We start from the raw sequence: 12,457 nt of genomic DNA, 5'->3' as shown, positions 1-12,457 counted from the left end.
AAATGCAAACAAGTGAGACAGAGGGGAAAAAATCCTTTCAATAAGAGAAGAACGGGCTGTTCCTTTAGTGGCAGTAAGCCTGCATAAAACCTCATGGCTTACTACATAATGTAAAACTATCTGGCTGCGGAAGTTATGCTATCATGGAAAGGTGATGCATGATGGATGAAAACACTGTTCTGCCCACAAAGGCTGAACTATGTGAGGAGAGGAAGCTGGTGAGCTCTGCTGACAGCATCTTCAGTTCAATCTAACAAATCACTATTGGTTAACCTGTGGGAGTTATCGGCTACCTAGTGCGTGAGGTCAAGCTCTGTGTCAGCTATTGGTCTGACAACTATTCTGCAGATACAATTTGAGAGACAACGCCATCTCTATAAACAGATATCTAGATATGAATGCAAAGCTACAAGGTTTTAAGATTGCATTTTGGCCAAAGTGTTTCAGCAGAGAAGCAAAGCCTGTTCTGGTATGATGAAAAAAAACAGAACAATTCCATTACATAAGAGATATAGACTCATAAAGAGAAGAACATGTCATGTTGAAAGAAGATCAGGAAACATTGACGCTCAGGCCATACTGTGGGCCGGCTGTCGGAAATGGAGGCACCGAAGAAGCAAAACCAGGCCTGGGAAGTGCAGACCTTACCACCCTGCTTCAGAAGTAATGTTAGAGGTTTTCTAAAGCCACTCCTGTGCCTGCAAACATCACCGTTTTTGTACACGGGGACCGCCAAAACCTACACAAAATGAAAGCTCCTTTATATAACAAAAAAACCAAAAAAACATATCACCTATATTTTGGATCATACAAATTTACACCACTGTCTTATATATTTTTTTTAAACACGTTGTTAACCATTTAAAGAAACCTAGACTTAGCTCTAAGTTACACACAGCCCAGAAACGCACACACCACTTCACCAGCCAGCAGTGTGTGTTTCCATTACACACTTCTGTTCCCATCTCCTGTTTTGTTCTCCACTGTAATTGGAAAAGCCAGGGAAGGCGTTCTGGGAAACATGACCACAGAGCTCTGGGAAGGCATTGAGGCAGAAGATATTAAAATGTATAAGTTTCATCTGTTTTTGCACTTTTTATTTTTTACAACAGCAGTTCAGCGTTGGGTGGGGGGATGCCATCCCAGTCATCCTCTCACAAAGCCCTCCGGTGTCTTCCCACGTTTGTCCCAGACAGTCATCTTGCGGATATGCTAAAGTTTAACGCTGATGGAAGCTGACTGACATCATGAGAAATTAATGTTACACATCAGCCAGAGTGCTCCTGCAGCTCAGCGTGGAGGAATTTAGATCTTTTACTTTTCCTCGGAGAAGGTGGATGGTGCAGGTTGACAGTTATGTGTTTTAAGATGAGTGGTTAGGATTGTGCTTTTCATGAGAGCTATGGGCATCTGGGGTTAAAGGTGCTGGGTATAACTTTATTTTTACTCAAATATGGCACCCGTTTTCACATGTTAATATGTCTCTTCCTAAAAAATGCATCATTCATGGCCACAACCACGCCAACGGTCTCTGGGGATTAATTAACGCATTGAGATCCCCACCTTCAATCTAACACCTAACTTTGTTCTTGTTAATGATCATGTCTTTAATTAGCCAAGATAACTTTTGTTCGATGCTATTTTTACATTAAAGCAAACTTATCTTTGTTATATCACCCTTTGTGCAGTGTCAGCCTGCCGAGAGGCCAAACAAACAGTTCAAACGGTGCATGCGTGTCTGCTAGCGATGTGTCTGAAACCTTAATCCTTGTTGTGTCTAGCATTTTCTTCTTTTTTTAAACAGAGATACATTATAATTTACTTTGTTAGGCAACCTACACGCTGGACTTCATTACCACTGGAGGAAAACTGGCCATCGTCAGCATTCAAGGCATATTTCCTCTTCTGGCTAATTAACATGTAAATATTGAGTTCCAGTAAAAAAATGAAAATGAGTTTAAAATTCATTATTATCGAGAGCAAAAATCCCAGGATAATTTGTTTTTATAAAAAATGATCCTCTCACAGGATATTTCTAGCTATACACATCACACTATCATTTCTGCCATACAATCAAAACAGTAATAGTAAACCTACTTAGCTGACTTTTTGAAATAGCGTGGGATTATGGGATTCTTACAGTAATTGGTACACAACAACTGTTTAAGATTAAAATCTGTATTACATGATTGGGGCAGGAATCATGAGGGAATTAATTCAAGTTTTAAGATGACAGCTATGAGTTGCACATACACTTAGTAGTACGCTCAACACTAAAATAATAGGCAAACTCTTTTTTGCAAAGGCATTTCAGTTTAGCTTCTTCCTCGCTTACCTTTCACAACAAAAGCCCTAGGAGAATACCCGTCACTGCTTACCAAAGCAAACTTACATTTACTCAGAGAATTACTCTATAGGCCACTCAATATAGTTCTTTTCACACCATGTTATGGTGCCCCTTTTTATGAAACGAACACCAGCTAATGTCAATTTGCTGACTCATTACCAGATGAGTCAACTATCCGTGTATAGTCGACTCGTCTGGTGATAATAAGGCAGTCGCAAAGACTGAAAAAGGTGGCTGGATTAGCTTACTTTTTATAATAGCACACAGCAAGGGTTGCAAAATGTCATGCAATTAATGTAAAACGGTTACTGAGAATAATTCTGCCACATTGTATGTTTTATGCCGACACAAGGGAATGCTTTATTTTTTAGTTGACCTATGTCCCTGTAAAAGTAAAAGCAACTACAGAGGTGTGAAATGATTGATTACGTAGTACAGGTACTATGTAACGAAAAGGTTTCTCCGCAGTTGACCCATCCTAGTGTTAGGAGCAGTGGGCTGCCATTATGTACGGCGCCGGTGCCTTGCTCAGGGACACCTCGGTAGCGCTTGGTCTTTCCGGGACTTGAACTGGTCCCTATGGACTTCGCCACCAACGCCCCTAAATGATGCCTTTAAAATGCACCGTTACCTTGATGAAATTACATTTTTCTAGGTTTGAACATTGTTGGTTACATTTGGGATAATGTAAGTACACAACTTACTACAATATATTCCATAGGTTTGTCCGTTTTAAGGCATTTTAATGCGTAAAGTGTTACAGATTAAACCTTTAACCAATGCTGTGTTTTCCTGTGGGGCAGCTGGTGAGACAAGAGGGTGGGGACTCCTATCTGCTCTGCTTATTGTGTAACTGCCTGTGTGTATCACTTTATAAATCTTTTGTTATTCTCCGCCATCTACGCCATCTACAGCAGGGTGTGGCGGCGGTGCGGGGGAAGAGTTGGGATGGGGGGGGGGGGGGGGGTGTAAGGTAGGATGAAAGCTGGCAATTTATCATTCTGTTTCTCCCTTGTCAAGTCAAAACCCAAGACTGCTCTTCTCTTAGCCAAAGAGCTGTGATAACAATAGGCAAACAGACGAGCCATTTCTAACATCTGTATTTCACACACAATCCCCCGCTGACTGAGGTTTGAACATTCCCCCTACAGCCCTTGACACAGCAAGCTGCCCGCCTCCTTGCTTTGGCAGTTTTTGCACACAAACACACACAGAGACACACGCCAGGAGCCTGCACATATCCCAGCAGAGATGCAGATAAACTGTTGAATAGATAAGGAGCCAACAAGATGAAATGTAAAAACAATTTGACTTGACATACCACAAACACGCAGCATCTCCTCCTCCATCTCTGCAATAAGAACATCATCTCCGTTGTTGTGTATGTCAGGATGCAGAGCTGTGAATGGATGCTTTTAGAAACGAGATGAGTGCTCCCAAGTAATTAAAAGTGAAACAAGTGCTGCCCTTCTTTATGGCGGAAGAATACCCACATGTCTTTTAGCAGTAGGGGATCAGGAGAGGAAATGTGTTCAAAGACACACATCACTGTGGATTAAGTGCCAGACAGGGATCGAGTACCAACACAGGAAGAAAAATACTGCTTTGGTTGAAGCTAAACATCATTTCTGCTCACCATTCAAATATAATAACATTCCCTGTGGGTGTCATTTTGTCATTCATATCACAAAACATGCTTTGAGACATTTTTTGCTCCCCTATCAGCACACACAGTTATTTTCTACGCTGGAATTTCTAGCACTGAAAGTCTCAATGTGTGTAGCGACCTGTCCCGTGCAAAAAAAAAGCTATTGCTGGGGAAAAACAAAATGTAACTTAAGATTTTGATCCAACATTTTCAAGATGCTGGCATTTATAAAAATAAAAGAAGTGTGTTCTGCAGTGGGGAATAGCAATATAGTCCAAGGCGCAAGGCTGAATAAAATGTGGCTCTTGGTCATAGGGCTTCCACTGTGTGCTGTTGACATCTATGGATATTAAAAAACCTGCTGCATAGGGTACTCTACTGAGAAAAGTTGCTACTTTAAAAAGTGCTGTTCTTATGGTTTATTATCCAACATATCTAAGTCTTAGTCTAAGTTGTCTTATAGAGCTATAAATAGGGATGTCCCGATCACCTTTTTTTGCACCCGATCCGATTCCCATCATTTGATTTTGACAATTTCCCGATACCGATTTTTCCCGATCCGATCTTTATGCAATGCATTAAGAGAAAAAAGAGAAAAAAAGCATTCAAGTTGTCCCTTAAGGTTATTTTTTTATTTAAATTGGATATTCTATCCAACATGGATATAGCTTCTTTTTTTCACAGCAGCATTGGATCAGTTCAGTTGTGCAGCATTGGATCAAAACAAAATAAAGCTTATCAGTACTCGTTAGCTTACTGCTACAATTAGACACTGCGCCCTGCCCACTCTGTTGCCAGATTTGAGAGAAATAAGCAACCAGGTCTATGAAAACAAGCCCCAAAGAAGCAACACATACATGATGTTGTGTAATTTGAAACCAAAACTAAGGCCTCAGGATGAATTTAAGACTTGAAAATTGTCATTTTTGTTTTGTAACATTGAATACAAAATTTAAAAAAAGTATTTAAAAAAAATAAATTTAAAAAATCCCGATCCCAGATTTTTTTCTCCCGATTCCGATCTTTTGAAAATCACGTGATCGGCTCCGATCCCCGATCACGTGATCGGATCGGGACATCTCTAGCTATAAAGGAATGGAACTCATTGCCAAACTACCTTACTGAAATAGAGTCCAGAGCCTCTTTCAAGAAGAGATTGAAGGGCCACCTACTAATGACCATGTACCCTTGTGAGCTGTGAACCCTAATTTAATTTAATCTCATGTTGTTGATGATATTGGTGATGTTTTTAATGTTGTTAATGATGTCAGGACTTATGTCCTAAATGTTGCTGTATTATTGTTGTATTGGTTTAAGTGTCGGACCCCAGGAAGAGTAGCTTTTGTCGAGAGCAAAAGCTACTGGGGATCCTTAATAAACATAAACATATCTAACATGAGCCCATAATGCTCAAAGGCATAGCTTTGCCACTTAATTATGATTTATTGATGACATAAAGTTGCATTTGACTGACTTGCCACATAAAAATCTATAACCAATTTTGATTCACTTACACCTGAAATACACATTTATAAAAGTATATTTACCCGTCCAGAATCAAACCAAGGACAGAAATGATCATCATAAATGCATCTTTGCTTGCAAGCAGCAGCAAGTCACTTGAAAATAGTGGCATTTTAGAAACTTTTGCACCTTTATTTTGAATAACTGACATCACTTACTAGAGTGTTTCATATGTGTACAAATCCAACTTGGCTTGTGTTCTTTTTAGGGCTGACTTGAATTATCCCTTTAGAACTACAGAAGAGCCAGTCAAAACATATTTAATGGATGAAATGCAAAATAGAGCAGCACCTTAACTCAAACCATAAAATACAGAAATTCTTAAATGCAAGAAACCTTTTCGTGCCGCGATACATTGATAAAGTAGTGCTGCAAGGGATTGATTTCAGTTGTTTTTTTAACGGTTGCCTTATCACTGAACATTTTAGATTCTGCAGTGCTTTTACTCTAGGTTAGAGCCTGAGCAACAGATTTCTTGGCAGCATATTACCTCCTCAAATATTGAAGAGAAGTGATGGCAACAACACAGGTGCAGTTAGTGGCAGTAGATCTGATCCATTACAAAGCTGAGGGCTCCTCTACGGCCATAACACACTTTTATTCCATCCTGCCAGATCCTGCCAATAGCACTGAGACATCTCTTGTGTTCTCATCCATATCACACGAAACTCATCATTACTTCTTTATTCATACGCTTTTCTTTCTTTCTGTATATTTTCCCGACAGCATCAAGACTATGCAAACGCTTTTAACTGCCTCTGGCATTCTGGCTGCGGTTTGGCTTATTTCCGTTAAAATGAATATATACAAGTATTGTGGTTTAATGAAGCTGAAACGTGAATTATTTACACATTTAAAAGTTAGACTATCAGAAACATCTAGTGGCTGCAGACTTATAATAATTTCAGATTTGTTTATATTCTCATCACAAATACCCAGCAGGACAAATTATTTCCACTTTAATTTAAACTCATGAAGCATGTATCCTACACTCTGCCCATGCACTATTAAGTTCACAAATATTCATCAGCAGATCCAATAACACTTTCACATTTTCTTTTGATATATTTCAGTTTCCACCACGGCACAATGCACCGGAGTCGAATAAATAAACAAGCAGGAACTTCCAGCAATGTGACGCTGCTTCTAGTAAACAGTCTGTCTCTGCCAAATAAATAAGCAACGCATACGGTACAGGTTTCTGCCAATGATCAGAAAAGAATATGCTGGGCAATGGCCCTGGTGCTGATGAAAAGCATTATGAAAAAACTGTCTATATTTAGCATACCCACAAGCATTTTGTCGGGGGTGGCTTTGGCTCCAATGCGCGTTGCTTACTGCGAGCACTGGGATGAAACATTGGTAGTTGCTGTTTTTTTAACACCACCCATCGACAGGCATGATAATCTGCAAATTTCAGGAATCCATGTCTTGTCCTTACTTGGCACCAAATCACAGCGGATATATCCGAGGTTGTAGAATGAGAAAAAGGCAGCGTTAGGTTCACAAAATACATCGATTTGCATTTTTATGATAGACGTGATAGGGGGGTATACTATGTGTGCGGCAGTAGTTTGTATGGGGCCAGGAGCCGAGGCCTGAGTGAAGCCCCTTTAGTAGCTTAATGATAGCCATCATCAGAGCAATATAGTCTCCCAGCTGCCTGATCCATCCCTCCCTCTCTTCTACTCACAGGAGAGAGCCAAGCAACTTGATTGTTACCTATACAAGTACAGGTGCAGTGTGTGTTGCAGATTATAGTGTAGACTTCTTCTGTAGCTTCCACCTCTGATTAACTCAGTTGGGGGTGAAATGACTGTGAAGGCTTCATGGGGACTGGGAAGAAAAGGGCTCTGAACCAAAATAACAGTGCAGAGGATAAGTGGGGCTGGCTGGGGGACGGGGCGGACAACTTGATGATTGTCTTATTTGTATGTGTGTATGTGTCTGAATTGTACTATTTTCTTTCTATTAGTGTGTATGCAAGGGATAATATGCAGCGAGCCGGTCATTAATGAGGAAAGAACCACGAAAGGGTGAGCAGGATGAAATGATGGCATTGCTACAGCTAAGTCAGTTATTCATTAACAACTTCACTTGAAATGAAGCAACACTCATCAACATGTTCTGCTCTGTAACTGTCCCAGTCTGTTTACATTTTCATTTCCATGAATAGCTCCTGATATTAATCTGCAAGAGTCCATACCATGTTCCCTTTAGTGTTTACTTCCTGTCCGTCGTCTTCTTCTGCCGATTTCTCTTTCGTACAATAATACTTAAGAAGTAGTATAAGACCGAAGATTGATCTGTTTTTCGGTCGGAGCTGTCGTTTAATTGATCAGACTTTTTTCCCCGGATTGATATGACTGTATATTGTCCTAATTCCAGAGTGTCCTTAGCAGTGGTCTGCCATCAAGGAAGAGCTGACCTCTTAATTTCCAAATTGACCAATCAGAACAAAAAATCCAACCAAGCCGTGTTAAAAGGGATAATATAAACAGTCTTGCAAAATTAGCCTTGAAGACAAAGACACTCGAAATATAAGAATAACTTAAAAAGATCACATTTTTCTTTACCACCAGCACATTTCACTTTTTAAATGTTGAGATGAATTTTAGAGTAAGCATCTTAGGGAAGGTATTTGTGTTCCATTATAGCCCTTTCACACAGGCAGTGTGATTGAGTGACTCCAACTTTATAAATATTTTCTGTTTCTCTGGCTGTGTAAAACCCTCATTGCAGAACTTGACATTTTCCATTACAGCTTGACAGCTTCTCTCTGAAGTTTGAAAACATCGCCTCATATTTTTCTCAAGCCCCTTTAGTCCTCCGCCTCATAACCGTGCTAGGAAACTCCAAGGCAACAAGTTGAGCCTAATAGGCAATTAGCTTTTTCAATAAGCCCTTCTCACTGTGATTACTGGACTACATTAGTCTGTGATTCTCAGTAAGAAACGGTTGCAAGCTACATAATCACGACCGTGTTTGAAAGTAATTAAAGTTTTGGTGCCGTCAAGGTAGAGCTTATAACAGAGTGTGCATGTGTACACAAATGCTTTGAGAATAAAATACACTAAATTTGTGTTTTTATCTTTTTTTAGTTTATCACTGGACGAATACAGAACACTTCCCCAGGGGTTCTCGGTTCAGGTTCACTTCACTTCACACACTCCTTGTTGCCTCGACACTCGCTGACACGTCCCTTCCTACTCGCAGTCGGAAAGATTTCATAGTGCGTGCCTCTGCTTCTCTGTGTCCCTGGCCTCTCCTTGGCCCCCCATCTCTTCCTGTTTCCTTGCATCAGCTCCATTGTTTGTCTCCGAGTGTCTGTGAGAGCTCCACTCCTTCACCCGCTTTAGCCCGAGACGCGGGATCGATGAGCGACTGGGCCTCTTACTGTAATCACTGACCCATTCCCCACCCACCATTTGGCCCCTGACCTCCTATTCCTCAGCTCGGAGCTGTATTTCTTCAGAGCCAGGTCAAAGAGGTTGTAATGATTCCAGTTCGCTCGGGTTACATCCCCTGAACCGACTCTAAAACTTCAAAAGTCGTGACTTTTTTTATTTTGTTCCCATTATTATCCATTACTTCACACTGTTGGCATAACTCAGCCATGTTAGCAGAATATTCTCACCAACAACACAGCAAGTTTCCTATCTGAAAAGCCTGTATTTCCATAAAAAACCTGTCTCAGACGTCGACTCACAAAAACGGTCGTTATGTTTGTAATGGATTCACGATCCATTCTCTGACCAGACGCTTTGTGATCTTCTTCCTCCGAGAGCCTTAGGTTTATGATACCAGAGTTCTTTTTCATAAATCATATATAAGTTAGTCCAGATATCCCGTCTCCATGGCAACCCCTCAACCCCTGTGCATAGAATCTGTAGCACTGCATAGCATTGCACGGATCTGGGAATCTAAGGGCAACGATTAAAACACGCTTTCTTAACAACTAATGATGTAAAGATGGCAATTTAAACACTTTTGCACATGTTTGTATTCAGTGTGAATAGCTGCAGACAGAAAACAAGGTTGCTAGCTAATCAAGTGCTAGGCAACAAGGGCACGACTGTGTCAGAGGAAAGCTGTACATGAGTTACTGCGTGTGACAGCATTACTGATGTTGAAGAACAACAACAGTCTTGCTGTAATGTTTGAAGAACGGGTTTTGTGCATAATGCCGCTGGTAGATAGGGTCATTATTTACAATAACTGCAGTCTCCCTGAGATTTTGAATACTTAATCTATCATCTGTGAATCATCTCCGCAGAGTGATTTACTCCTCAGCGTCTGCTGCGGCAGTGGGAGCCGATAGTGATCATGTCAAATCCTGCTGGCTTTAGAACATACATTTGTGAAGGCGTGTTGATACTCTTTATAGCACTCGTACCATTTCAATGTGCAGTGAATCATTAAATTACAGTGTGTTCCCCACCAAGAGGCACAGTCATATGTGCAGATCTCGAGTCTCCTCATCTTGTCTGAGTTTGGTGTGTGGGCCTTTAATCTTACACACATTCGCTGTCCGCTTGTTGCATGTGACTTAATTCAGCTGAATCTTCAAACAGACTTTGAAATGTGTGCAGAGAGGAGGTTGATTGAGTTAAAAGATCTGCTTGACTTGACTTAGTGCAAAGTCTGAAGGAAAACCCTGCTTCACCTCAAAAGAGAAACATTGGCTCATCGATTCATGTTGAGGTTTACATTCCTATGGTTACTTTCCACAATTGTTATATTCAATTTTTAGTGAACATTTTAAGGGTGGCCATGTAGATTCAGATTTATTTGAAGATCTTTTTGGGCCAGTTTGTGCCTTTATTAGGGAGTGACAGTGTTGGAATTGAAAGATAGAGGGGATGACGCGTTAGAAGACCCGCAGGATTTGAACCTACGTCTGCTGCACCAGTTTTAACCACTGAGCTATTTTTGCCTTTATGACTGGAGCCTGTCTGACATATGATGATTTTCACTCAAAAACATCATAGAACGAAGCGTGGGGATTGGATGAAAGGCAGCAGACCTTAAGATGATCAACACCCACAGCATATTCTTTCAATCCAGCCATTAAGCCAGATCTGTCAGACCAATTAAGACCATTTGTGGAGTGATTGCCACGGAGGAAAGATAGAGAAGCAAATACAGGAGCTAAGCTAACCAGGCTAGGACCTTGGGCTTCTCGGTCTGCTCCTAGTTGATGTCCGGTCGCAGGAAAAAAAATATTGATGAAATAAGACTTCAAGATAACCCAACAATGGGAGATCAGAGACAGTTGTGCCTACACCTTACAGATCACGCTACTGAACTTGAGAGGTGGACCGCAGGACGGAGCGTGGGACTCCGGAGGACGAGAGGAGGCGGACTCTGATGTTTGAGCACTGAGCATCAATAAAGTTACCACAAAGTTAAGAGACGTTGTGAATTTGAATTGTTAAAATGTGTTGATGTGTAAATGCTGTTTACATTTCGTGGACATTCAAAAAACTGCACCATCTGTTTTTGTCATTGTATACTACAACTGCATTTTGTTGTGCTGCAGAATGAGAACAAAAAGGTCTTTGTATCATTATTTCCTAATACAACACATTAAATATGGTCAGTGGAACATCTAATGTGTTTCTAGATTCAAACAAAAACATTCATCATGTTGACACCTCCATAATCACATTAAACAACCTCATTATTTACACATTGAAAAGTTTGCTCCAATAACATCCATGCCCGGGTAGTTTTAAAAATATTAAAAGAGTGAAAACTAATTTATGGCTTAGCTGTGATTTGCTACATTGCATGTCACAGTGAAATGAGAAAGCCAACTTTATGAAATTATACATATTGGAGAGAGATAATATTCTGTTTTAGACTTGTCACCAAGCGTGTCAAGTGTGTGCTTTGTTTAGTTACTAGCCAATGGGCTGCTGCGTCACTCAACATCAGCATCACTCAGTGTCCACCAGGCCTTCACCCAAAGGTGAGTCAGATCTGCCATTTCTCACTATAGTGCCAAGTCTCAGTCACTTCATTTTGTTCTCACTTGTCTCTTTTATGCTTTCCACCCGCATCCTTCCTCTCACTTTCCTATGCATCAGTCATACACTGTAATTGCAGGCAGCAGATATGTTTTTTTACATTTCTATCTGCTGCAAACACAACAGAAAGGAGGCGCAGAGACTAGGAGCAGATATGGAGGTCTAAAACCAGCCATTGTTTATTCTCTGTGGAGCCTAGCTCAGAGGTTGCATTAGGTGCTTAAAAAATATTCAGATTATCCTGTGTATAGTCAGTAAATAACAAATAATAAATTAATTGATTATTTTCTTCAGGGGTATTTCACTTTGATGCAAGGTGGGCTTTGAACACTTTGGCATCAGAGAGAACTTTGCCAGGTAGCTGCTTGATTACACTTCCAAGGCCTGCATGCCTGTCTAATGGATTTCAGTTTTCACTATCACAAAAGCTGCAGTCTGCCCTCTGAGGCACACATTTCCTTTTAAAAATCTTAGTAGGGATTAATAACTCTTTTGTTTACCAAAGTATTATTTTTAACTGAGCTTATGACTACACAAAGTCAGTGTATATTTATACCTTCTTGTGAAGTTTAAAAGGTGACATATTGTACCTCTTGACGCAACATACACGTTAAATGTAGATGTTGGTTATTTGAAGTGTTGATGATGAACATGTGCAGGGTCAGAAGCATGTTGCACAGGCACAATGATTTGTGTTTAAACTCAGATCTAGTGCTGACATCGAACAGGAAACATGATCTATACCAGTATGAGTTGTCCTGAAACATGTATAGACTACACGCTCGAGTCTATGCACTCTTTATTTTCTCTTTCCATCAGCAAATTCCTGTTTCGCCATGATATAACATAATATATATTTCACTGCTATAATTCGAACTAGACAAATCTTTCATAAGGCAAATGACA

The 12,457-nt window shown here is 40.4% G+C and overlaps 1 protein-coding gene across 6 annotated transcripts in view; it reads right to left on the bottom strand.

The window, feature by feature from the left end:
* tafa1b (TAFA chemokine like family member 1b) overlaps positions 1-12,457 on the bottom strand; it is a 115,574-nt gene that overhangs the window by 66,499 nt on the left and 36,618 nt on the right. The gene's annotated exons all lie outside the window — the stretch shown is intronic.

The sequence above is a fragment of the Notothenia rossii genome, assembly GCF_949606895.1.
Source record: "Notothenia rossii genome assembly, chromosome: 5".
NCBI lineage: Eukaryota > Metazoa > Chordata > Actinopteri > Perciformes > Nototheniidae > Notothenia > Notothenia rossii.
Note: the sequence above shows the minus strand (reverse complement) of the source record. Positions and strands in the feature narration are given on the sequence as shown.